Genomic DNA, 26,150 nt, shown 5'->3' on the forward strand with positions numbered 1-26,150 from the left:
AAATATACAAAGGAGTTTGTTTTTGCCTCCTAGCAATTTTTTTTGTTTGTTTTTGATTATTTTTTAAAGCTGGCCGGGGGGGCGGGGAAGAAACCCTTTACTGGAGATTTCAACTTCTTTCTGCTCTACTTTGATTAAAATATAATGAGTATGACCCCCCTGATTTCAACAGGTGAATTAGGCACCTAGTCCTCTGTCACTGTAATGAAGCTTACAGCACAATTCTATGCAGAGTTACCGGGAAAGTCAGTCGCACTGTGTTTAATGGGGTTTAATCAGCGCAGACTCAAGACTTTTCATTGCCTAAGTGAAGTCCTTGTCTCTTTACCAGGTCAACACATTTTAAAATGCATAGGAACATTAGAAGCTGCTATATATTGAGTCAGGTCATGCATTTCTCTAACTCATTGTTGTCTACATTGACAGGCAGCGAATCTCCCAAGATTTCAAGCATGAACCTTTTCCTATCTGGAGATGTTTAAAAGGTACAAGGTAAAGGACCCCTGGACGGTTAAGTCCAGTCAAAGGCGACAATGGGGTTCCGGCGCTCATCTCGCTTCAGGCCGAGGGAACCAGCGTTTGTCCACAGACAGCTTTTCGGGTCTTGTGGCCAGTGTGGTGTAGTGGTTAAGAGCAGTGGACTCGTAATCTGGTGAACCGGGTTCGCATCCCCGCTCCTCCACATGCAGCTGTTGGGTGACCTTGGGCTAGTCACATTTCTTTGAAATCTCTCAGCCTCACTCGCCTCACAGAGTGTTTGTTGTGGGGGAAGAAGGGAAAGGAGATTGTTAGCCGCTTTAAGACTCTTTAGGGTAGTAATAAAGCAGGATATCAAATCCAAACTCTTCTTCTGCTTCTTCTAAACTGCTTTTGGCACAACAGAACACTGTGACAGAAACCAGAGTGCATGGAAATGCTGTTTACCTTCCCTCCACAGCGGTACCTATATATCTGCTTGCACTGGCATGCTTTCAAACTGCTAGGTTGCCAGGAACTGCGACAGAGCAAAGGTAGCTCACCCCATTGTGGGGATTTGAACCGCCAACCTTCTGATTTGCAAGCCCAAGAGGCTCAGTGGTTTAGACCACAGCGCCACCCGCATCCCATTAATAACAAAACACCCCTATCCTCAAAGGAAGCATCTCTGCAGGAGTCGCAGCCCTGGATTTCTCACCTTCCCATCAGGAAGTAAGTACAGTGGTACCTCAGGTTACATACGCTTCAGGTTACATACTCTTCAGGTTACAGACTCCGCTAACCCAGAAATAGTGCTTCAGGTTAAGAACTTTGCTTCAGGATGAGAACAGAAATCATGCAGTGGCAGCAGCGGGAGGCCCCATTAGCTAAAGTGGTGCTTCAGGTTAAGAACAGTTTCAGGTTAAGTACGGACCTCTGGAACGAATTAAGTACTTAACCTGAGGTACCACTGTATGTGCCTATCAGTGACAGCCAGAACCACAAAGGACTGGGACCCTTGAAAACTGAACCATCCTTACTCTGAATGTAAGTCTTCAGTTTTCCTTCTCTATCTTTCTCACAGGTATGCCTGGAGTTAGACATATATATACCTGGCTCTTTTTCCCCTTTAATGTAAATTCTCATTGGGAAGAATTGAAGTATCAGATTGCAACCACAGTGGGGGAGGAACAAAAGGTTAGAGCTCCTCTTCCCTCCCACCCACGCATGCTAGGGTCCCAAGCACTTGCAAATTAGTTTTTAAAAGCTAAGGGCGCAGTTGCTGATTGCACAATTGGTATCTTGTCTATTCTGGAGCTCAGTTCTCAGAAGTTTGGGAAAACACTGCTGTAGTCTCTGTTTTGCTAATCATTTCTCTATGGCTTACATCAATGCTCCATTTCAAAAAATGAGCTCTTGGTATCGGTTGTGTGTAGGAAGGGAATAAGAGAAATACACACCCACATCTTTCCTGCCCATTCAGTTTGCGCTATGTAGCTTGTCTTTGTGCAATTGTTTCCAGCAGCTCTCTAGATATTGTTGTCTTTCTCAGAAAAAGCATACATATTTAAAGTCCCAGGCATTCCCAGTTTGTTTCAGCTACTGCAACGCTGATTAATCACCACATATACCCCTTCTCCCATGGCACTCATGAAGCCTTCATTTGGTCTTTTCAGTACTGAATTTCTCAGAAAGCCTGAATACAAATGAAGTGGGAGACTTCCACCACCATCAGAAAAAAAAGGAAGACAGTGCAGCAGAATTAAAGTAGATCCTTGAAGAATAAATATCCCCAAATCTCGTTAATAATGGATGAGTTTAATCTCTGGGTGTGGCGTGGTCCAAAATGCATCAGCTTCCTTCATGATATTTTGTAAACCTTCAGACATGATGGGGGCAAGCATTTAGTGCTACAAGACACAGGGAATTTGTTGCTCGATTTTTGGAATGGATTTAGCATCAACCCATTCCCGGAAAAGTATGCATAGGGAGGAATGCTTGTAGAATCATAATGTCTTCCACCTTGGTGGCAGTGCCTTGAATAATCTGGTGGTAGGGGTGGGGATAGCTGTCCATGTCAATTTCTTGCATTTCTCATTTTTTCAATCTTAAGCTTAGTTCTTCTCCACAGTTCCACATCACTTTTTTCTCTTAAAAAGAAGAAGTCCTCCTGAAAATTCCTCAGCACTTTAGGGCAAATTGCTTTTGATATGCCAATGTTTGTATGCAGTTTTGCCTGCTGCAGTCGCATTTTTTGCAAAGCAATTTCCACAACGTAACACATTTTAACTACTTTATAGTTAACAAAATTTATATGCTGCATGTTTGTAAAATGAACCTGTACACAAAACCTAAACAAACTTTAAAACTGTTAGTAAAATGCAACTTTAAAACAGGTGTGTTTTTTGCTTTATAAAAATGCATGTTATTCCCCCCCCCCAATATATCCTTTTTCATGAACAATTTATCTGAGGATATGCATTTCTGTACACATTACATGGCTGAAGAACTGTACTTCAAAATTTGGAGAAGTGTGAATTTGACTGCCTTTTCATCCATATATTGTTTCGGACAGTATGAATTAAGTAAGTAAGCCTACTGAATCAATACCACCAGAATCAAATCTCTACTGGATACATACGTTCTAAAACCACGCATCTCAATTTAAACATTGTTGCTGCTGCCCACTAAGATACAGTGGTACCTCGAGTTACAAACTCCTCCAGTTACAAACGCTTCAGTTTACAAACTCCGCTAACCTGGTAGAGTTACCTCGAGTTGAAGTACCACTGTATCTTAGTGCAGAAGTTCTCAACTCGAGGTAACTCTTCCAGGTTAGCGGAGTTTGTAAACTGAAGCATTTGTAACCGGAGGAGTTTGATAACTTTGCCCCAGGATGAGAACGGAAATCGTGTGCTGGTGGCGCAGCAGCAGCAAGAGTCCCGATTAGCAAAAGCATGCCTCTAGTTAAGAACAGTTTCAGGTTAAGTATGGATCTCCGGAACGAATTAAGTTCGTAACTAGAGGTATTTTTAAAAGCCTGGGAGAGTAAACCTGCCTGAAACCATGGAGAGCCTTTCAGAGTCACATAGACCAGTGTTTCCCAAACTTTGGTCTCCAGCTGCTTTCAGGCTATAATTCCCTTCAACCCTGACCACTGTAGCTAGCTAGGGATGATGGGAGTTGTAGTCCAAAAACAGCTAGAGACACAAATTTTGGAAACACTGACGTAGACAGTACTAAGCCAGCGGGACCACTGATCAGGTTCCCTGTAAGATACAAGAAAGGAGAATCTGGATAAACATCAAGAACTTTCTGAAAGCAAGAGCAGTTTGACAGTGGAATGGATTTCCTTAGGAGATTGTGGACTCTCCTTCATTGGAGGATTTTAAGCAGAGGTTGGACGGCTATCTGCCATGGGTGAGATTGCTGCATTGCAGGACTAGATGACATTCAGGGTGGCTTCAAACTCTGCAGGTTTGTGATACTAAGCCTGCTTCTTATGTTACTGAATTGGGCAAGACTTGAAGGTCTAAAGCACAACTTGAGAACTGCAGCTTTGACACGATGTCACTTTTCTGTTAGAAGCACAGGATGACCACTGCCATAGTTATAGTTCTCTCTCTCTCTCTCTCTCTCTCTCTCTCTCTCTCTCTCTCTCACACACACACACACACACACACACTTTTCTGTTCCCCCAACCCCCTGCCCACCCAAGCCCCAGGGAACCCATATGGAAAAGTCAGCTCTTCCGCAGCAACCATGTCAGGAAGATGAACAGATTACTTATTATAACTCCTACCAATTCATTTGGCAACTTCAAGCTTTTAAAAATTTAAAGTAACTTTCAAATTATCTCTATTGCACAGGGGAGTGCAAATGAAATGCAAATTGACGAGGATGACAAAGTAATTGGATGATGTAGGCAGTTCTTTTTCCTCCCATCCTTCTTCTTGAGCTTCCAGACAGAACTCTCACTTTCATTTGAACGGGCTTCCACACGGACTTGTTTCTCATCACCTACAAAATTATATTTAACTTAGAGAGCAATCCTACACTTACATTACACCAAGACCAGAGTTGCAGCACCGCTGTGCTAGCACAGAGGTAGCTGTATGTGATATGGGGTTATTCTACTGCATTGTAGGGCTGGTCCCGCAGGCAGAATTACCGTATTTACTCGAATCTAATGCTCACTTTTTTTGGTCAAATTATGTTGCGAAAATAAAGGTGCACATTAGATTTGATGTAGAAAAACAGGTGAAACTGAAAGACTTTGAGGAGATAAGGATTAACGGAGTGGTTATAGTTTCACCAATTAAATGACATTTTCAAGAAAGACAAAAAGAAAGGTTTCAGTCATGAGATATCAAGATTTCAAAAAGAGGAGGAAGAGGAAGACAATGTAGATTTGCAACAGTGGTTTGAGGGAGGTCACAGCTCAGAGGCAGATGAGAGGGAAAGTTGGGAAATAATGGGAGAGGAGGAGCAGGCAGAGCCGGAACAACACCCAGCTGACATGGTGTCATTAGAAAGCATTCCAGATCCTCTATCTCCCAGAACCCGGTGAGCCTTGAAAGTAGGAGAGTAAAGAGCTCAAAGACAGATGGCACGTAGCAGCACCCATAGAAGAGACGATGAGATTGACGAATGAGGAAGTGGGAGAGACAGGGTGTGTGTGTGTGTGTGGAGATTCACTAGGGACAATGTCATTATCCAAGAGGCTGGGTTCTATAGCCTCTCTCTGTAAAGGCTGAAATAAAAAAATATGGTAAGAAACTTTTCCTTGTCTTTATACTTTCCTGGGCAGCTAGCCGGGAGCCGCTGATAGCATCCTGACAACAAGGCTGCCTTAAGATGTATTCTAAAGGTTGTATAGTTACTTATCTCCTTGGCTCAGGGGTCACATAACTCCACACCCTCCAACATTTCTCTGATAGAAATATGGACATACTACCATACCCGCCAACATTTATTAGGTGAAAATACGGACATACTAAGGAAAATTGGGATATTCTGGGATCGAATAAGAAACCGGGACTGTAAATCCAGGACTGTCCCTGGAAAATAGGGACACTTTGATGGCCTGAAATCCTAAGTCATTCACAAACACCCATTCAAAAGATCTCATCAACTATGTAGTCTTTCCCCATCCAGAATACATGCATCATTGAACACCACCTCCTACCAAGTTGGCCATTTTCATATATTTCCAGCATCCAAAGCTTTATTCAAAGTAATTACTTTGTCACCCATCGTATTACAATATCACTTCTTGGGCAATAAACAGCATGTAAGGAAATCCAGAACTCTGCAGATTATTCATGAGCTTGGGGCTTATGCACTTTATGAGTTGGTTAAAAACTCCTCTCCCATAAGATTAATGCTGAACTAAAAGTATGAGAGTTACAAGATAATTGCTTCCTGCTTTCTTCAATGAGGTCCTTAATGGATCTTTTAATATGGCTGAGGCAGGTGTTTCCATCTGGAAGATGAATTCAGTCTCTGTGTTGGCAAAACACTTGACCAGTTTGTTAATCAAGAGATTAACACCCCACTGGTTTCTTGTCGCTCTCTCACCATTTTCAACAAATCACGGAGATTGTGTTGCCTTCTACAAAACTGGCTTCAAAGAGGAAGCCAATAAAACTTGGTATCTGTCCAATCGCTGAAGGTTAGACATTTGGCAAGCAACGTCTTATCATTATTGGCAAAAGTGTTATTTTCTTCATTGTACTGAATGGATAGGCTGTAAGCCTTAATTTTTTTAAAAAAATATATCAAGGCGTTCCACAATGTCTTTGTATTTATGTAATTTCATTCCTTTAATATCTACTATGTCGCAGTGCATTTGATTATGTGCAAATTGCTTTTCATTGGAGCAAAACAGATGCCATCTTATACGTCTACACTGTTTCCTGACACATCAAAAGAAGCGATGTGCATTGGTCATGCAATATTGTGGCACTCGCCATTTAGAATTTTGGATCAATTATTCCATTTTTAAAAGCAGATACAGATCTGCTGGCTTAAACTGTGCACCGTGAAATTGCACTTTTGTGCTTCCAGTGGAACTTTTGCATATATATACTTCTTCCCCTCTACCTGTTTCCCATAGGCCACATCTGCACCATAAACTTAAAGCACTATTATACCACTTTCACGGTCCCCTTGCAAGAATCCTGGGAACTGTAATTTGTCCAGGGTACTGAGAGATGCTGAGAATAGAAGACCCCTATTCTCCTCATGGAGATATAATTGCCAAGGCCTTTTTTCATCTGGAACTCAGTTCTGACACCTCTCAGGTGGGCTCCATTGGCATTCTAAGCAAACGAGAGGTGTTTATGGTGAGTTCCGGCACCCCCTTTTCAAGAAAAATAGCACTGATTCTTGCTAAAGTGATATAACAGTATTGCCTACCCTGATCAGTAGCTCAGTGCAGAAGCATGGAGCTGGCCTGCAGTCACAGCAGCCTCAACGCCAGTTCTTCCAACCAGAGGGAGATGCCTCAGTTCTCCCCCTCTACCTGGAAAACAATTTGATTCAAGCCTATCTGTGGGATCAACCAATGGCAGGCAGGCACAGGAGCAGGATCGCTCTGTGGGGATGGAAATGACGGTTCCTGGGAAGTCTTCACTCAGGTCCATTCTGAGAGAATAAAAGTGGGCCCGACTCTCACAGGGCACCACAGATCTTGACTGGTTGTTGAGCTGGGGTTAGGTTAATAACCTTGCTATGGACTTAACTAGTTGCCATATTTGGGCCTGGGAAAGAATTTCTCCTACCAGGTCTTTAGGGGTTTCACCTTCCTCATCGCAACCATCACAACTTTGGCAGATAAGGCATTGGGTAACACCAGGTCATGGTTGGAGGGGAGGGCAGGTTGTAAGCCTCTGCCTGCCCTTCTAAGGGAACGGGGTATCCCATTAAAGGGATCCTGGAAGAGTTGCTTCTTTCTGGATGCTAAGTAGGTGATAGGACCATAGCACTCCTCAAGTTGGTGATCCAAGAGAGATGGTGACTATTTGATGCATGTCATAGGGCCTCCCCATGGTCAATTATCCAGGTTGGTTGATTAAGGTTGATTGCCTTAGCCTAACCTCTTACATCTGTAATCAATGAGGTTTTAAGCTACTTTGAACCATGCAATGTTGCCACAAGTGGTCTTTGGTCAGTTATGCTTGGCTGGGCGGAAGGCGCACTGCACCTGGGCATGCAATAAACTTCCCCTCCCGCGGAGCTTCATACAAATGGATTTCTGTGTAAGAAATTGGCCCTGTATACCTGAAGGAGTGTCTAAACGCCATCATCCAGCCTGGACACTGAGGTCCAACACCGAGGGCCTTCTGGTGGTTCCCTCACAGCGAGACATGAAGCTACAGGGAACCAGGCAGAGGGCCTTCTTGGTAGTGGCATCTGTCCTGTGGAATGCCTTCCCATCAGATGTCAAGCAGATAAACAACTATCTGACTTTTAGAGGACATCTGAAGGGAAGTTTTTAATGGTTGATGTTTTATTGTGTTTTTAGTATTTTTTGTTGGGAGCCACCTAGTCAGATGGGCAGTATATAATTAAAAAAATTGTTGTTGTTGTTGTTGTTACCCTGGTACCTCGGGTTACAGACATTTCAGGTTACAGACTCCACTAACCCAGAAATAGTACCTCGGGTTAAGAACTTTGCTTCAGGATGAGAACAGAAATCGTGCGGTGGCAGCAGGAGCCCCCATTAGCTAAAGTGGTAGCTCAGGTTATGAACAGTTTCAGGTTAAGAACGGACCTCCAGAACAAATTAAGTTCTTAACCCGAGGTACCACTGTATATTAAATGAAGAATACCCAACACCAAGATTGCTATGTGATTATCAGTGCACATGCACTTAGTCCCTGCCTGCACACACTGGTCTACATGCATACACTTTCTATTTTTTAGAAGAACTCACTTACATTGACCATGAAGCTGAGGCTAAGGCTCCCATACTTTGGCCACCTCATGAGAAGAGAAGACTCCCTGGAAAAGACCCTAATGTTGGGAAAGATGGAGGGCACAAGGAGAAGGGGATGACAGAGGACGATATGGTTGGACAGTGTTCTCGAAGCTACAAACATGAGTTTGACGGGAGGCAGTGGAAGACAGGATTGCCTGGCGTGCTCTGGTCCATGGAGTCACGAAGAGTTGGACATGACTAAACGACTAAACAACAACACATTGACCATAATGAAACATGTGTTGTAAATACTTTCCCACATCTATTCTGCTATTTTTGTGATATACAAATGACGTGAGAAATAATAATAATAATATGAAAAGCTGACAAATGTGATCTTGGAATAAGTTCTTTGGATTTCATCCCCAAATTATATAAATCCAAGACTCATTTCACCAGGCCCATGTAATAGATCTGTTAGAATTAAAGTTAAACTCCTCATTTTAAGTTACTCATTCATGGGAGAATGAATACTAACACAAAGTATTTACATTTAAGCAGAATGAGATATGCCTCTTTCCTCTTCAGGAAGAGCAGAACGACATGCCCTATATCAGCGAATCTGGATCTTGCAATTAAATTTACTCAAATGGTAATCTTTTATTTCTCCCCGAATAACAAGGTTTTATCTTAACAGGGCATGGAACCTCACTAATATACTTGGTGCCTCATTTATATGCACATAGGATCAGAGCCTATCTTGCCGAGAAGGCTGGAAAGGGGATACTGCAGAGCTATCTGATCTGTAAGAATCCATTGCTTTGATTTTTAAAAAAGAAAGTCATTTTTGTCTGTCTTTTAAACTGAACTGCACAAAGGATGCCCAGCAAATTAATGAAGCCTCTGTTCTATTTATGTGCATTTAGAGACACATTTCACTTCCTATGGCACCCAGTGGTGCCATTAAAATGGCTTACCGTTCTGAACAGTGTGCGGGCCTATCATATGCTTCTGTCCTTTGACACAGCTTGCTTAATGGATGATGCTGAAGAGGCAAACCAGGAAAGTAATACAGGAATTGCCCCCTAGGGACCCACAGCTGCTTGGGTTCAAAGTGCATGTCAGTGTAATGGCTGGATCTCCAAACTGTACAACTACTCAACTCAGCCAACCCACTAGGGAAAGGAATAATCTCCCAGTTATATGAAACTGTTGCACAATTGGCTACCCTTCCTCTCACTTCATTAAGACTCAAATGGGGAAAAGATTTCAGGGAAGAATTAGAGGAACAATTCTGGGAACGAATTTGGAACCAGCAACCATTTGGTTCCATCTCAACTGGAACTCGAGAAAATGCTTTAAATATAGCACATTGCTGGTGCATGTGCCCAGCCAGTCTATATAGAATTAATAATAGCACATCCAAACTTTGCTGGCAGGAATACAATTTACCTGGCTTTCTAGTACACTCATGGTGGTTTTGCCCCCAAATCATCCCCTTTTGGGAAAAGGTTCTTCAAACAATTAATCAAATGTGACAGTCGCTACAACCAGACCCAAAATTACCCCTACTATCTTATTTAACTCCTCAGATTAAGAACATAACTAATAAAGACATCAACTTCCATTCATAAACAGCAGCTAGACTAGTGAGTGCAAAAAAATGGGAAAACTTTGAATGCAAATATTTTTGAAGCCTGGATTTCTAAAGAATGGGAAATTTTGCTTATGAACAAGTTAATCATTACACAAAAAGAATATCGTTGTGGAGGGGGGAAGACTCACACCTTTTATACAACATGGTATCCTTTTACTGTCTTTGTTAAGACAATCAAACAAGGTTTTCACCCTCCATTGATTCATGGAAGCTTATGGAGAGATACTTCCATGTGATTGTCTTCTTGGAACATCTAAAACTACAACCAACAGCTGCTATTTTTCTTTTCCCTCCTGTATAACCACTAAGCTCTGTTTTCCTTGTATGGGCATCTTCTTCCCTGGCTGCTACCCATCAAACTCTTCTTCTCATGTTCCATCTGAGTTCTGCCTTGGGTAACATTATTCCAAAACACTAGATGTATGCTAGGAAAGTTATAAATTAGGATATGCTATGGAATTGAGACATTTTGTTTGACAACTGGAGGAAGACGGGGAACCAAATCTTCAGTCGGACTAAGAAGTAGCAAGCCTAAGATTATCATTCAAATGACTGATTGCTTTGTCAATGCAATTATAATGTTCTTTATATGCCATTCTTAATGCATATTATTTTCTAAGTACTATATTGCTATCTTACATTGCTGAATATTGCTATCTATTTTGCTTCAAAGTTCAGAATATCATTATCTTCTTTATGACTATAATAGTACGCTTTGAATGAAGCATTAAAAATAAACCAATTGATTTGTTTCAGTTATAGTCTTGAGTCTTTAGCACTGGTTATGCTTTACTCCCTCAACAACTGGGTTGCTAAGGAGCAAAACTGAACCCTGATTAGATCACCAAAATTAACACACAGAAAACTGGGGTATTCTGAAAGGTCAGTTCCTGAACTTATATGTACGCAGACTTTGGCTACTGAAGATAAATAATATAAACACATTAATGTGACAAGTCTTTAACACAAAAAAGAGACTGTGAGTTGAGGAGAGTTAAATATTGACTCAACCAGTAAGAAAAGCAGTGGTATTTTTCACTATTTATGGCTATACTTATGTGGTTTAAATGTGTCACAGTGCTTTTGTCCGCAGTGGAAATGCCCTGTGTTCTTTAACCAGAGAAGAAAAATATGAATTAAAGCAGTGAACCTCCTTGCAATTTAAATCAGACCTGCACAACTTGTAGCCCACAAAACTAAACAAAGCCCATCAGACTTCAGATGGTGGTTCCCCAGGGACCCAGTGAATCTCCAGCGTTTGATGTTTGCCTGGACCTGAAAAAAACAGAGGAATTCTCAGAAACCAGGACAGTGCATCAGACCAACTGAATTGGCTAAGATGAGTAATGTTGAAAGGGAGACAACATTTCACTGGGACGTTTGATGGCGCTGCACACAGCAGGTCCCTCCTTTGTTGCTCTGAGGCTGCCTCATTCAGCATTCTTTGGCAGAGCAGAGCGCTCCAGTATATTCAATGGACTTTCCATTAGACTTTATGCATCTGGAAATCCTAAGGAAGAAAGAAAAAAGAAAGAGAGAGAGAAAATATGCCTGGGGAATGGAAAAGACAAGCAACTAGGGAAGAGCACTGGGAAGCTCAGAACTCTTCGCCTGACAAAAAAAGAAGAAATGATGATGAAAGAAGCTTTGTTAAAAGAGCGGAGACTCAGACCCCGAGACAGAAGCAAGACTTTTGATCAGTGTATGTAGGTCAGGCCTTCCCAACTTCTGACCCATCAAACCAAATGCAGCTCACCAGGAGGCCTACCAGGGATTCAGTCAAACTCCAGCTTTTGCTGCTTGACTAGAATGACAAAAAAGGGGGTGAATTGGGTTCCTGGCAGTACAAAAAGACATAACTAGAGGGATTTCTTTGACCTGGCGGCTTCCCAGTTGCTCTAGCTTGTTGCAGTAATGAGAAGCACCAATTTGTTTATTATGGTACCTTTCACTCAGTCAAAAGCTGTCAAGTTCACATGCTGCTGTCAAGCATAAGTTATTAGACAGCAAACAAACTTATGTCTTACTTAGACTGCTACTCAAAGAGCTATGTTAGACTGCAGGTCATTGCACTTTGCCCCCCTTCCCCCTAAAGACTGAAAAATATATGCAGTTGTAGTCCACCCCCATGCAAAGTAATGTTCCTGAAGCAATGAAGAGCAATCATTTCAGAGACAGCCTCTCATTACAGATACCAACAAGATCCTTGCAGAATGTGCCATGTCACGATATCCTTGTGCCTTGGTGGAGGGGGAATATGATCTGATAATATTGTATGATCTGATTTGGCTTGCCTGCAAAGGTAGGTGCTTGGTAATATTGTACTGTTTAGGGTAGAAAAGTGAGATTTAAGCACCCTAATTATCCACCTGTTTATGGCAGAAAGCCCCAATGACATCTAAGGGCACCTATGCCTAGCTGATTTAGCAACCAAGCATGAAAATAGCATACTCTCCAATATTTCTCCAATGAAAATAGGGACATCAATAATAATAATAATACAGTGGTACCTCGGGTTACATACGCTTCAGGTTACAGACTCCGCTAACCCAGAAATAGTACCTCGGGTTAAGAAGAAGAGTTTGGATTTGATATCCCGCCTTTCACTCCCTTTAAGGAGTCTCAAAGCGGCTAACATTCTCCTTCCCCTTCCTCCCCCACAACAAACACTCTGTGAGGTGAGTGGGGCTGAGAGACTACAAAGAAGTGTGACTGGCCCAAGGTCACCCAGCAGCTGCATGTGGAGGAGCGGAGACGCGAACCCGGTTCCCCAGATTACGAGACTACCGCTCTTAACCACTACACCACACTGGCTACACCACACTACACTACACTACACCACACTGGCACACTGGTTAAGAACTTTGCTTCAGGATGAGAACAGAAATCGTGCTCCGGTGGCGCGGCGGCAGCAGGAGGCCCCATTAGCTAAAGTGGTGCTTCAGGTTAAGAACAGTTTCAGGTTAAGAACGGACCTCCGGAATGAATTAAGTACTTAACCCAAGGTACCACTGTAATAATAATAATAATAATAATAATAATAATAATAATACCCTGCCCATCTCACTGGGTTTTCCCAGTCACTCTGGGTGGCTTTCAACACATATAAAAACAATAAAACATTAAACATTTTTTAAAAATCCCTATACAGGACTGCTTTCAGATGTCTTCTAAAGGTTTATAGTTATTTATCTCCTTGCCTTGGGAGTCACATAACTCCATACCCTCCAACATTTCACCAATGAAAATAGGGACGTCCCAAAGAAAATCAGGACATTCAGGAATCAAATCAGAAACTGGGATGGCTTCTATGAATCCAAAACTGTCCCTGGAAAATAGGGACACTTGGAGGGTATGAAATAGCTGCCAAATAAACAATTTTGTGCCTTGATCCAGTGCTGGGATGGCACAGGTTGTAATCCTGTTCAGATCACTAGTGATTGCACCAATGAGAGGGGTCACTCTGCCATGATTTCTTCCATCAAAAATAAGATTTCTCATTGACTCTTATATATGTGTAGTGTTGGATCATGGCCTCAATCAAGAGACACGAGGATGCAAACTTTTCCCTTTTTACAGGCAGTTTCCAACATGTGACACATATAATGGTAAGGGGGTTGTGATTGCGTGCAAGCTTGATTTCTTACCTCTCTAAAGAGAAAATCTCTTCTCCCAAGGTTCCCTGGTGTTTCTTGCCCCAACCTTATGACTCCAGGTTGCTAAAAGAGGAAAACAGAAGTCATGCTGAGCAGACTCCATGCCATCAGAGAGCTCAAGCTGGGAGGGTAAATGATCTTTCACAGCAGGAAGCATACCGGTCAAGCAGCAACAACATATTCTAGCCTCTGCTTGGAGTCCTGAGGTGTGGAAGGAATGAAGAAGAAACTGGAAGAACTATGTGAGTTGAAAGAGAAAGAGTCCCACTGCCTCGATTTTTATTATACTTATATGCCACCTGACTTTATAGTCCTCCACAAGCAGCCTGATACCATGTGTTATCCAATTGCAAGCATCCCCCACCCTAGCTTGTTCCACAGTGGGTGATGCTGTGGTCTAAACCACTGAGCCTCTTGGCCTTGCCGATTGGAAGGTTGGCGGTTCAAATCCCCGTGACAGAGTAAGCTCTCGTTGCTCTTTCCCAGTTCCTGCCACCCTAGCACTTCGAAAGCTCACCAGTGCAAGTAGATAAACAGGTATCGCTGTGGCGGGAAGGTAATGGCATTTCCATGAGCTCTGGCTTCCATCACAGTGTTCTGTTGAGCCAGAAGCAGTTTAGTCATGCTAGCCACATGACCTGGAAAGCTGTCTGTGGACAAACGCCAGCTCCCTCGGCCTGAAAGCGAGATGAGTGCCACAACCCCATAGTCACCTTTGACTGGACTTAACTGTCTAGGGGTCCTTTACCTATTTTGCAGATTATGTTTTATTATGTTTCCTGGATTTTATTGCTTTATGGTTTGATTGTCGTTTGGCTGAGAAATCTGATTTATAACAAACTTTCATCACAATGTAATGGGTTGATTCAGTAGAGGGGTTTTCAAGACCCTAATAATAATGCAGATATGTTGCAAAGCATTAAACGCCATCCTAAATATATTAGTGGAGAACCAACCCCATAGTCGCAACCCCATAGTCACCTTTGGCTGAACTTAACCATCCAGGGGTCCTTTACCTTTACCTTTATGCAATAGGCATGAGCAACCTCAACCATACATTTTGGGGACATTCCACTGCACCTCTTTGCCCCCACTAAGCCCTCCCTAACCTCTGTTGTTCTTCCTGCTCAACCACAAGTGTCATCCACTAAGATAGTTTCCTGTTGCTGCCTGGAAAAAGGTGTTCAGAGACACAACCGTTAGCAGCCTAAAGGCAAGCATTACTACATTTCCCAGAATCAGGTGCTAGATTTAGCCCTAGATTTTGCTTTGGATTCTAGCTTAACTTATATTTCCACTTCAGCTCATCTCTCTTGACCAGAGTGCCTCCATTTTCCAACACAACTCCCAACACAGCTGCTGTCTAAGCAACATGGCAAAAAGCAGTGTCAGTAGACACAAAAACCTGAGGAGCTGTTTCCATGGCAAACATTGTCTCAACCACTTGAAGGAGGAATATCCCATAGTTCCTCCTTGTCATTGAACAGCCCAAAGACTCCATATGCAAGATCATCATCTTTTAGCAACAACCCAACCAACCAGTTGGAAACTTGTTTCCATGACAACCATATTATGAACACATCAACTCTGAATGCGTATTTTATTTTCTTCCCCTCCCTCCCCCCATTTAAAAAAAGAATGTGAACATTAATTCTAACATACACAGGCAAAAAGTCAGTCAGGAGGGCAAGAGGGAAGTTGATGTATATAGCACCAGCAGTAATAAAAATTGATTTAAAGTGACCCAAATATTTACTTTATTATCTTATTTTGCTGTGCTATGCCATAGTACAGCATTTTAAAGCCAGCAGAACCTTCAAGACATAATAGCAATTTGATGGGTGGGCAACAGCAGGTGATAATGTTTATATCCATACTATTAAAACCTTCACTGGCTGATTTCTGCAGTCCAAGCTGTTGTTAAAAAAGCACATGAGATTAAGTAAAACACTTCTTCCTGGTCAGTTGGCAATCCCATCAATGACATATTTCAGGGCATGGGACTGTTTTTTGTCATGGGAGAAACCTCAGCTGCACTATGCACTGAAAGCAGTGTCATACCACTTTAAACAGTTGTGGGTTTCTTGGGAGCATCCTGGGAACTGTAGCTTGTTTAGGGTGCTGAGAGTTGAGGAGATGCCTGTTCCCCTCACAGAACTACAACTGATTGGATTGATTGTTAAACCACTCTGAAAACTTTAGCTCTGTGAGGGGAACAGGGGTCTCCTAACCATTCTCAGCACACGTAATAAGCTACAGGATTCTTTTAAGGATCACAGCTCCCATCATCCCTGCCCATTGGCTGTGCTGGCTAAGGCTGATGGGTGTTATAGTCCCCGATAATATTGACTACTCGTAAACTACGCATTTTAGAGCAGGGCTAGATAACCTGGGGCTTCTAGATGTCGTTGGGACTCCAAATCCCATCAGCTCCAACCAGCATGACAAATGGTCAGAGATGATGGGAGTCAGAGTCAACAACATTTGGAAGGCCACAGGCTAGCCATCCCTGGTATATTGGGTGGGAGGATGGAATACAGAGCTACTGTTTTCAGTCTCAGCTGAGCTGCGTATTTCACTCAGAAACACAATCAGTGGTGGATTTTAGGCTCTAAGGTTACAGCAGTGCCCTGTGTGGTGCTAAAATTGGGTGCCCGCATCTCTCACACTCCATTCTGCCTCATTGTTGAGGTGCTCCCTGCAGCACCAGCTGCCTCTGCCACAATATCGCCTCACTTCACAGGCCTTACAGATTTTTCTAATGCTTCAAAAATCTGCACAACCTGTTTGATCAGGGATTGAACTAATGAAATTGTATGCCTTCTGCTGCATTTAGGCACAGCGAATTAACTGTGGACAGTCTCTTTAGCTACAGACTAACCTCCACTCCTTTGGACACAAAAATATTTCTTCCAGGTCTGTGTCTAGAGGTCTGCCTGGAAACTTTACATAACCCTGTCCAACAAACCTGCTATACAGTGGTACCTTGGTTCTCAAACTTAATCCATTCCGGAAGTCCGTTCCAAAACCAAAGTGTTCCAAAACCAAGGCATGCTTTCCCATAGAAAGTAATGCAAAACGGATTAATCCATTCCAGACTTTTAAAAAAAATCCCTAAAACAGCAATTTAACATGAATTTTACTATCTAACGAGACCATTGCTCTGCAAAATGAAAGCAATAATCAATGTACTGTACTATAAAAGAAATAAGACAGTATTGTAGATGATAAAAATTATGTTTTTTTTCTTTCTTACCTGCACTGATGATAGTCATTATTTGGATGGGGGGCTTTTATCCATTTCCACAGTCACACAATCAATCAATCCACACAGTCACAAAAACAAATTAACTGAAGAAGCCTTAAAAACAAAAACACAAAATAAATAGCAAAAACAAAGGCGCCAAACTTAATCCATTCTGGAAGTCCGTTTGACTTCCAAAATGTTCAAAAACCAAGGTGCGGCTTCTGATTGGTGCAGATGCCTCAGAAACAATAGCCGACAATTGCAACAGACGTTCAGCTTCCGAAAAGCTTTTGAAAACTGAACACTTACTGGTACTTCTAGGTTTTCACCATTTGAGAACCAAGGTGTTTGAGTACCAAGACGTTTGAGAACCAAGGTACCACTGTATTATCAGTGTATCTGGGATGCTAAATGAGTCAGCAAGGTTGAACAGGTGACACGTACTCCATAGAAAGTAATGCCAATAGAGCATCATGATTAATTTTCATTAAATCGATTGCCTGTCTTCAGTCCCACATTCCTATCTACGTTTATCTGTGCTTCTTATGGAAAATGTCTGAGAGTAATGGGAAATCAAGTGAGCTTGCCTTCCAGCAACCACACTTTTCTATCCCCAAAATGTGTTGTAATCATTTCTAGATTATTCCTCGGTTTATTTTCTGCTTGCCTCAATAAAGAAAACTATATTTCCTTTTATCTCTGCATATACAATGTTGAAATTGAGTATTCAAACAACTGTCTCTGTAGGCTAGTTGTCACTGCTCTTGAATTATCTCCATCCTTGAATCCTGCTCTACATAATAAATGTTTCTCTCACTTGAACACCACTTACTGCTGACCAGCCGAAGGCCAGCTTATCTTTAGAACCAAAACCGTAGGCAGTATTTGTGTAAATAAATCTCAATTATGTAATTGCTCGTCAGTGGTGAGCTGTTCAGTTTACAAATCCAGCATGAGAGACAGCAGCTTAAGTGGTTTTCAACACCAAAGGGCAATTAAGTAATGTTGAGTGCACAAAATAAAGTGTTACTTGAATTTGCACAAAGAAGTACCGAAAGGCCTTGGAAGCAACAAATGTTTCATTTCTTTCCTTACACAGTCTCCTCTTGAGTGGTAATTGCAGTCCTGTGATAGAGTACATGTCTTACATAAACGGTCTCAAGTTCGTGAGAAGGATTTGTATCTGAAACCGTGGAAATCTGCACTGCCAATCAAGTGTACATAGACCAAGCTTCCCTAACCTGTCCTCCAGTCATTTTGAACTACATTTCCCAGCAGGCACAGCAAGCAAAGTCAGGGGTCACATGTGATGGGAGTTGTAGTCCAAACATCAGGTTGGGGGAGATGGTGTGGATAATATTGAGCCAGGTGGAACAGTGAACCTGGCGTAATGCAGTTTCCTTTAAAAAAAATATTTTTTTATTTTATTTTACAAGTGTAAAGTTATAACAATACCAAATACATATTCGTATATGGAGATTTCTCTGAATCTCTAGACTTCCCACCCTCCCCCCCATAGGTCTTATTGTCAACATTTTCAATAATCCATATTTTGAATCTGTCCATATTGTCCACAGTGCTTGTTACATTACAAGTGTTATTAGAATCCTGCTAGTGTTTTCATCTGCTTACAGTGGTCTCCTAAATAAATCATAATTTCCCCCCATTCTTTCTTGAAGTTGTTGTCTTCTTAGTTCCTGAGCTTTCCGGTCAGTTCTGCCATTTTGGTGTAGTCCAACAGCTTGGTTTGCCATTACTCTCTGGTAGGGACTCTTTATTCTTTCCATCTCTGAGTTAGTAGCATCTGTGCAACTGTTGTCGCATACATAAAAAGTCTTTTCTGCTCCTTTGGAATGTCGATACCCTTTATTCCTGATAGAAAAGCATCTGTAAAGGTAAAGGTACCCCTGCCCGTACGGGCCAGTCTTGACAGACTCTAGGGTTGTGTGCTCATCTCACTCTAGAGGCCGGGAGCCAGCGCTGTCCGCAGCCACTTCCGGGTCACGTGGCCAGCGTGACGAAGCTGCTCCGGCGAACCGGCACCAGAGCAGCACACGGAAACGCCATTTACCTTCCCGCTATAAAGCGGTACCTATTTATCTACTTGCACTTAAGGGTGCTTTCGAACTGCTAGGTGGGCAGGAGCTGGGACCGAACGACGGGAGCCTACCCCGCCGCGGGGATTCGAACCGCCGACCATGCGATCGGCAAGTTCTAGGCGCTGAGGTTTTACCCACAGCGCCACCTGTGTCCCTAGAAAAGCATCTGGTTTTTTAAAAAACAAACAAAAACAAAAGTTATTTTAAACATTCCCCCCCCCATTTCATTATGCATCATCTCCCAGAAAGCTTTTATTACCTTACACAACCATCACATATGATAAAAGGTACCTTCTTTCTCTTTACATTTCCAGCAGGTACTGTATTTTTTGCTCTATAAGACTTTATCCCTCCTAAAAATTAAGGTGAAATATGTCTGCGTCTTATGGAGCGAATGCAGGCTGCGCAGCTATCACAGAAGCCAGAACAGCAAGAGGGATTGCTGCTTTCATTGCGCAGCGATCCCTCTTGCTGTTCTGGCTTCTGAGAATCAGAATATTTTTTTTCTTGTTTTCCTCCTCCAAAAACTAGGTGCGTCTTGTGGTCTGGTGCATCTTATAGAGCGAAAAATATGGGGTATTTGTACTTGTTCTATAAATTTTAGCTAACTTTCTAGGAGTCAAATACCACGGGCACATTATTTCCATATAATTTCTTTCAGCGTACAGCATGCCGAGAATTTCAAGTCGGTTTTCCATAACCTTTCCCAATCTGAAAGCAGAATATTATGCCCGCAATGCAGTTTCCTGTGTTCCCCTGATTAACTCCACTTAGTCACATTTTATCGCTCTGGATATAGAAATTCGGTGGAGAAATGCATTGAATGAATTGGTGCACAGCAGTTTCCATGATTATGGCAGTTTTCAGAGGCTGCCATTATAGCGGAAATCACAGTGGGAATGTATCCATGAGGATCTGGTTTCCACAATATAGCTTTCCATGAACTATCTACCTGCAGGAATTAAATGGATCTTGCCTGTTAATGACATGGTCCTCCACTAAATGTTATTGCATATGGAGATGCTAATTTCATTTGTTGTAGACCAGGGGTCAGCAAACTACGGACCGTGGGCCGAATCCTGCCCAATTACCCTCAGGATCCGGCCCGCGGACGTTCTGTGGATTGGCAATTCTGTTTGTCTGTTTTTCGTTATTTTTTTCCTGTGCTGCAATTTTTTCCGGTGCCATTCCCCCCCCCACACACCACAGTGCCTCCTCCCTCCCTCCTCCTGGCTTCTCCCTGCCCTTCTCCCCGCCCTGTGTAGTGGAGGAAGGGGGCTGGGCTGAGCTGGCTGAGCGCCATTTTGGGCAGCACCTCTCTGGAGCCAGCCAGCCCTTTCAGGCCACTCGTCCCTCCGCCGCCGCCAGCCTCTGCCCCTCGCAAGGGCAGGCACAGGAGCCGCGGTTGGGAGAACACAACGTTGACGGCAGCTGCATAGTTAGGCAGGAGAGGGGGAGAGAGGGGGAGAGAGAGAAGCCCCCTCCGCCACGTGCATGGTCAGGCATGCCACAAGGTCTGGGGGACATTGAACCGGCCCCCTCCAAAAAAAGTTTGCTGACCCCTGTTATAGACTCTGGACTAGGCATTCCCAAAATGTGGTCCACAAAAGCCACTTCCGAGCTGGTGAGGAGGTGGGGTTGCTTGCCCACACCCTCCCCACGCACGTGGGGGCTGGCTCACAGCCCCCGCGAGAGAGTGAGGGAATCCTTGGGCACGTCATCGCCCCGACCAGCCAATAGGCTGGTTGGGGAGGTGTAGCCTGGGACATTTAGTGGTTAACCCTTACTGGTCTTCATGCAATTGGGCTGAAGCCGGTTAGTCGATAGGAACCAATGCCTAAGGCCAATACCTCTCAATTCCTGTAATCAATAAAGTTGTGGCCTTTTATGCCCATTAACCTTAAATAAAGTGTTCTGTGTCTTTATTTCACAAGGGGGGAGGGGGACTTGCCATGCAACCACCAGTGACCTGCAAGGATTATTCTGGTGGTCCATTTTGTATCCCTAGCTTTGTGGCCAAAGACAGGACACAGCACATCCACCACGTTAATATTAATTTTTATTTTTATTTCTTATTTCATTTCATAGGTATTTGTTGGCATCTGCCTGACCTGGGAGACAATGGAGGGGTACACCTTTGGGGGCAAAATCAAAATGTTGGATTTTATGCTGCTGCATCCAGTTGTGCTGCTGCAGATACACCACATCGTATTTTATCTCTGTGCTCCTCCCCATGGTCATTCCTCCTCTGGTCACTGCTGTGGATGCACTACCTGACTGCCTGTATCCGGGCATTGTGGTTGTCTGCAAGAGATTCACGCATGGCAGGGTTGATGTTGCCAGCATTATAATTTGAATTCTATGGAATTTAGATTGTAATACAATAAAATACAATATGTAAGGAATTAAAGAAGCAGTAAAAGAAAGAAAGAAAGCCTACTTACAGCACCTAGCATATTGCAATTGCTGAAATAGGCAGAAAAATAAATAAGTGGAGATTTCAAGCATTGATTCAAGCATCCTGTTCTCACAGTCCCCCAACCAGATGCCTATGGGAAGCTTGAAAGCAAAGCTTGGGCAACATCTCCCCACTTGTGACTCCCAACAGCTGATATTGAGAAACACAATGTCTCCAACTGTGCAGATAGAACATATCCACCGTGACTAATAGCCATTGATAGCCTTTTCCTCCATGAACTTGTCTAATTCACTTTTAAAAGGGAGAATTGGTGGAACAAGTAGAAGTGCTGTAGGTTACCTTGATGGCTCTGCTTAGCTAAGGAAATGCCTCTCAATGGACGAGCAATTGTAGAAGTTGAGGGCCATTGGGGAATCAGGGCTCAACTACCCTCGCCTGCCCCTCAAAGACTGGGAGTGAGAATGGAAAAAATTAAAATCTTGTACTGAGGTTGAAGCTGGAAACACATCTAGACCTGATCTGCTCTCTGGGAGAAACTGTAGGGCTTGTTGCAGATATTAATATTGTGCAGTTTGAAGCTACTGGAAGAATGAGAATGTACTCTTTTTGGAAATGAATTATTGTCCAGGCCCTCAAAAATATTATTCAAACTTTCGCTGGCAGAACTCTTCAAAACAGAACATAAACATCAAAGATATGAACCAAACATCCATACAATGTATTGTGCTGTCCAGCATAGGCTCAGCAGCTTACAAAATACAAAATCATTCAAATCTACCAGTAAGCAAAGGTCCACAGCCTGTATTCCAGCCTCCATTGGCCTTAGACTGTTTATCTCCCTTCAGGAGAGCTGCATTTAAATCTATACTCCATTGAGTTAGTGAGACTAAGGACACAAAGGCAACTCCTCTCGAAAATGGAGATTTTCAACCCAAGACCTCTCACATGATCTAAGGTTACAACACTTACATGTTAGCTACCAGAGCACAACAATCAGTTAGTTAATTAAAGCCAAGGTAAACACTATGAGGGACGCGGGTGGCGCTGTCGTCTAAACCACAGAGCCTAGGGCTTGCCGATCAGAAAGTCGACGGTTCGAATCCCTGTGACTGGGTGAGCTCCTGTTGTTCGGTCCCAGCTCCTGCCCACCTAGCAGTTCAAAAGCACATCAAAGTGCAAGTAGATAAATAGGTACCGCTCTGGCGGGAAGGTAAACGGTGTTTCCGTGCGCTGCTCTGGTTCGCCAGAAGTGGCTTAGTCATGCTGACCACATGACCCGGAAGCTGTCTGCGGACAAACACTGGCTCCCTCAGCCTATGGAGCGAGATGAGCGCGCAACCCCAGAGTCGTCCACGACTGGACCTAATGGTCAGGGGTACCTTTACCTTTTAAACACTCTGAGCTCTTGCTAAGTATCAACTAAGTATCAACTAAGTTGATACTTAGCAAGAGCTCAAAGTGTTCACCTTGACTTCAATATAGCCCCATGGAAAAACATCATGTTAAACCTTCTGCAATATACATTTAGGTATTTTTCATTGATGTGTCAATTAAACAATCCATATTTAACAGGACTACAATGCTAAGTTCAAAGGTAAGCCTGTAACTGCTCAAACTTTGAATCACCTGGTGTGATAGGAGGATATCAAGTGATTGATAGGTAGATGGACATTTCCACCTGTCACAAATGGTCTGTCAACAATGAACCAGTTCTGGATTTGAGGCTCCAGTTGAAAAAGGTTCCCCATCCCTTGGTTGAAATTTGGTTTTATTTGAAACATGTTGTTGTTCTTTGTTGTGATTGCATTAGCTGAAAGAAATGGAATATGCAAGGTCACCTTGAGCAATTTTTGTCTTCAGCTGTGGAACTGGTTTTTCCTCCTTGTCTTTTATTGCTCACAACTGGTTTCCCCCTTTCTTCTGTTCATCTAAAGACATGAAAATCTCTTTGTGCTGGGAGCCGACTGTTCTCTCGGTTGACAGCTGACATTAATACCAACATCATATCACGTTGGACATCATGGCTCTGAAGATAAAATAATATTAAAAATTGGTGCCAGAGGCCTTTTACATTTCCAGACTTTGCAGACAGTATTTAGGATTTTTTTAATGTTTATTTTTTATAAAAACTCAGTCTAAGCATTTCAATAGATTGTGGTTATTTCCCCCCCCCCCCCCAACAGAAATAATTTGTCTAAATAAATGTCTTGTGTACTTTCACTATAATTTATAGTTGTTAATAGATGTTTCTGCCGAAGGACTAGAAAAAAATATCAAAAAGTTAGGCAAACATATTTTGATTTATGCCATTTGTTCCATAGACTTCTGCTACAAATGCAAATTCACTAGCTTAGCTGAGGATTTTGTTATTGCTCTGCTTTGAAGACCATCTCAAGGCCACATTGCATTTAAAGCACCTATCTTTTTGGAACTCATTTGAAGCCATCCTGTCCACAATTACCCAGGAGATAGTCTCATTCAGTTCAATGGGACTTTCTTCTGAGTTGGGGTGCATAGGATTCCTATGTCACCTTGTTCATCGCCAATGACAGAATTGTTTTTTAATGCTGTAGCTGAAGCATTTTATAATACAGGACTGAAAGAATAGATAGTGCTCAGGGACCCATTTCACAGGGACAGCCCATGTGCACAAAATAGAAATGTTCAACAAGAGAACTTTGGTTTATTATTACCCCCATAGAAAACATGTGTGCAACCCCAGCGGAATCCAAGCATGATACAAAATTGTCCATAGGCATTAGATAAATTTGCATATAAAGGTGAATCTTCCTAATTTGCACTTTCACAAACAAAACGTGAACCAAAGCACAGCCATCCTGTGAAATGTGCACTTCTCTGAATTTTGCAATGCAATTCTCCAGCCTAGTGATGCACATGCTGAAATAGAGTGTTCTTACAATCCAAATATTGGTGAAAATAGCATTCAGAAATGCATTATATTAAGGGAAATATAAACATTAGGGGCGATGTCCTTGGGGCAATGTGTATTAGACAAAATTACATACAAAAATGTGTACCGTATATTTGCACCCAAATCCTGATGGATTTGCATGAGCATGTTTTCTTTAAAGGTAAAGGTACCCCTGCCCGTACGGGCCAGTCTTGACAGACTCTAGGGTTGTGCGCTCATCTCACTCTAGAGGCCGGGAGCCAGCGCTATCCGCAGACACTTCCGGGTCACGTGGCCAGCATGACGAAGCTGCTCTGGCGAACCGGCACCAGAGCAGCACACGGAAATGCCGTTTACCTTCCCGCTATAAAGCGGTACCTATTTATCTACTTGCACTTAAGGGTGCTTTCGAACTGCTAGGTGGGCAGGAGCTGGGACTGAACGACGGGAGCTCACCCCGCCGCGGGGATTCAAACCGCCGACCATGCGATCGGCAAGTCCTAGGTGCTGAGGTTTTACCCACAGCGCCACCCATGTCCCATATGTTTTCTTTACCAAATCACAAATATATATATACTGTATGGGGAATTGAACCTGGGATTGGAATATTATCATTACTATTATTTTTTAAAAGGAAAGAAACAGAAATTGGGAGAATTGTCCTTCGCTAGCATCAGATGAAGATGATGGCCTTTCCCTGTTGGACCACAGCACCTGATATCCAGAGCTGCCCAGCCTTACCCTCCAAACACGGAATTCACATTCACATTACATAACTAATAGCCATTGGTTGATCTATCCTGCTTACCCATACCCAATGCTCAGTCATCAAACATTATGCAGAGTTCTTTCACAATCATGGCCCTGTAGTCTCCATATCCCATGCTCCACCGAGATCAGTGCAATACATTACTGAAGCATGTTGAGATTTTCTTTTTTAAAAAAATCTAATTCTGCTTTCAATTGTTGCTTTGTGGTGTTTTATGTACATGCATGCAACATTTAGAATAGGACAAATTGTTTCTGATTGCTCCTTTCTCTTGTGAAATTGGCATTATAAAGAAGATTCACTATATCACAGATGTCAAGGCCTTGCACAGAAAAACTTTCAAGCAAATAACATTTTAAAACCAACTGTTACAATTGATTTCTTTAAAAAAAGAAATACTGTGATTATTTAAATGAATTAATGATGCTTGTTTTCACTGCATGACACAGAAGACATAATCCTTCTCTGCTTAAGCACAGTTTGAGAAAGATCTAATTACGCAAGTAACATGTTTTTTATATCTTCTGCCTTGCTTTTATCTACTCTCCTGATTTGTTTATGTGGAATTAAAATGCATCCTAGAATGTTTTATGAAGCTAGTGCCTGAAGTATTAGGAAGGGTTTGCCTTTTTTTGCAAATTTCTGCTAAGTGAAGGCTGCTTTATAAAGAGGCAGTAGCGTCTAATTTCATTGTGGCCCTGCTTTTCCTTCTACTATATATGTCTTACATATAATAACCATGTAAGAGTGTCGTCATACTGCAGTTTGCTTGGCCACCTACAGGGGACACTGTGAACTGCAGCAATGAGGGATGAGAGAAAAACCCAGAAGTAACATGATGGGTGATAGGAGGAGCACAATGAGGACAAGGAAGGTGCCCAGAAGTGATGGTGTTTGGGTGAACGGAATCAGGAGAAGTGGCTCAGGGATGAGGTAGATGCCCAGAAGTGAAAGCTGGTCAGCATATGGATCTGCAGCGGTGGTGGGATAGTGAAGGGGAGAGAGGAGTTTG

General features: G+C 42.6%; 1 long non-coding RNA gene across 1 annotated transcript in view; it reads left to right on the forward strand.

Annotated features, from left to right (window-relative positions):
- Nucleotides 1–1,203: 1,203 nt before the first annotated feature.
- LOC308475985 overlaps nucleotides 1,204–26,150 on the forward strand; it is an 828,107-nt gene continuing 803,160 nt past the window's right edge. The window contains exon 1 of the long non-coding RNA XR_013985612.1: nucleotides 1,204–1,241. This is a non-coding gene — a long non-coding RNA (uncharacterized lncRNA). The remainder of the gene's footprint in view (nucleotides 1,242–26,150) is intronic.

This window comes from Podarcis pityusensis, assembly GCF_964106645.2.
Source record: "Podarcis pityusensis genome assembly, chromosome: 4".
Classification (NCBI taxonomy): domain Eukaryota; kingdom Metazoa; phylum Chordata; class Lepidosauria; order Squamata; family Lacertidae; genus Podarcis; species Podarcis pityusensis.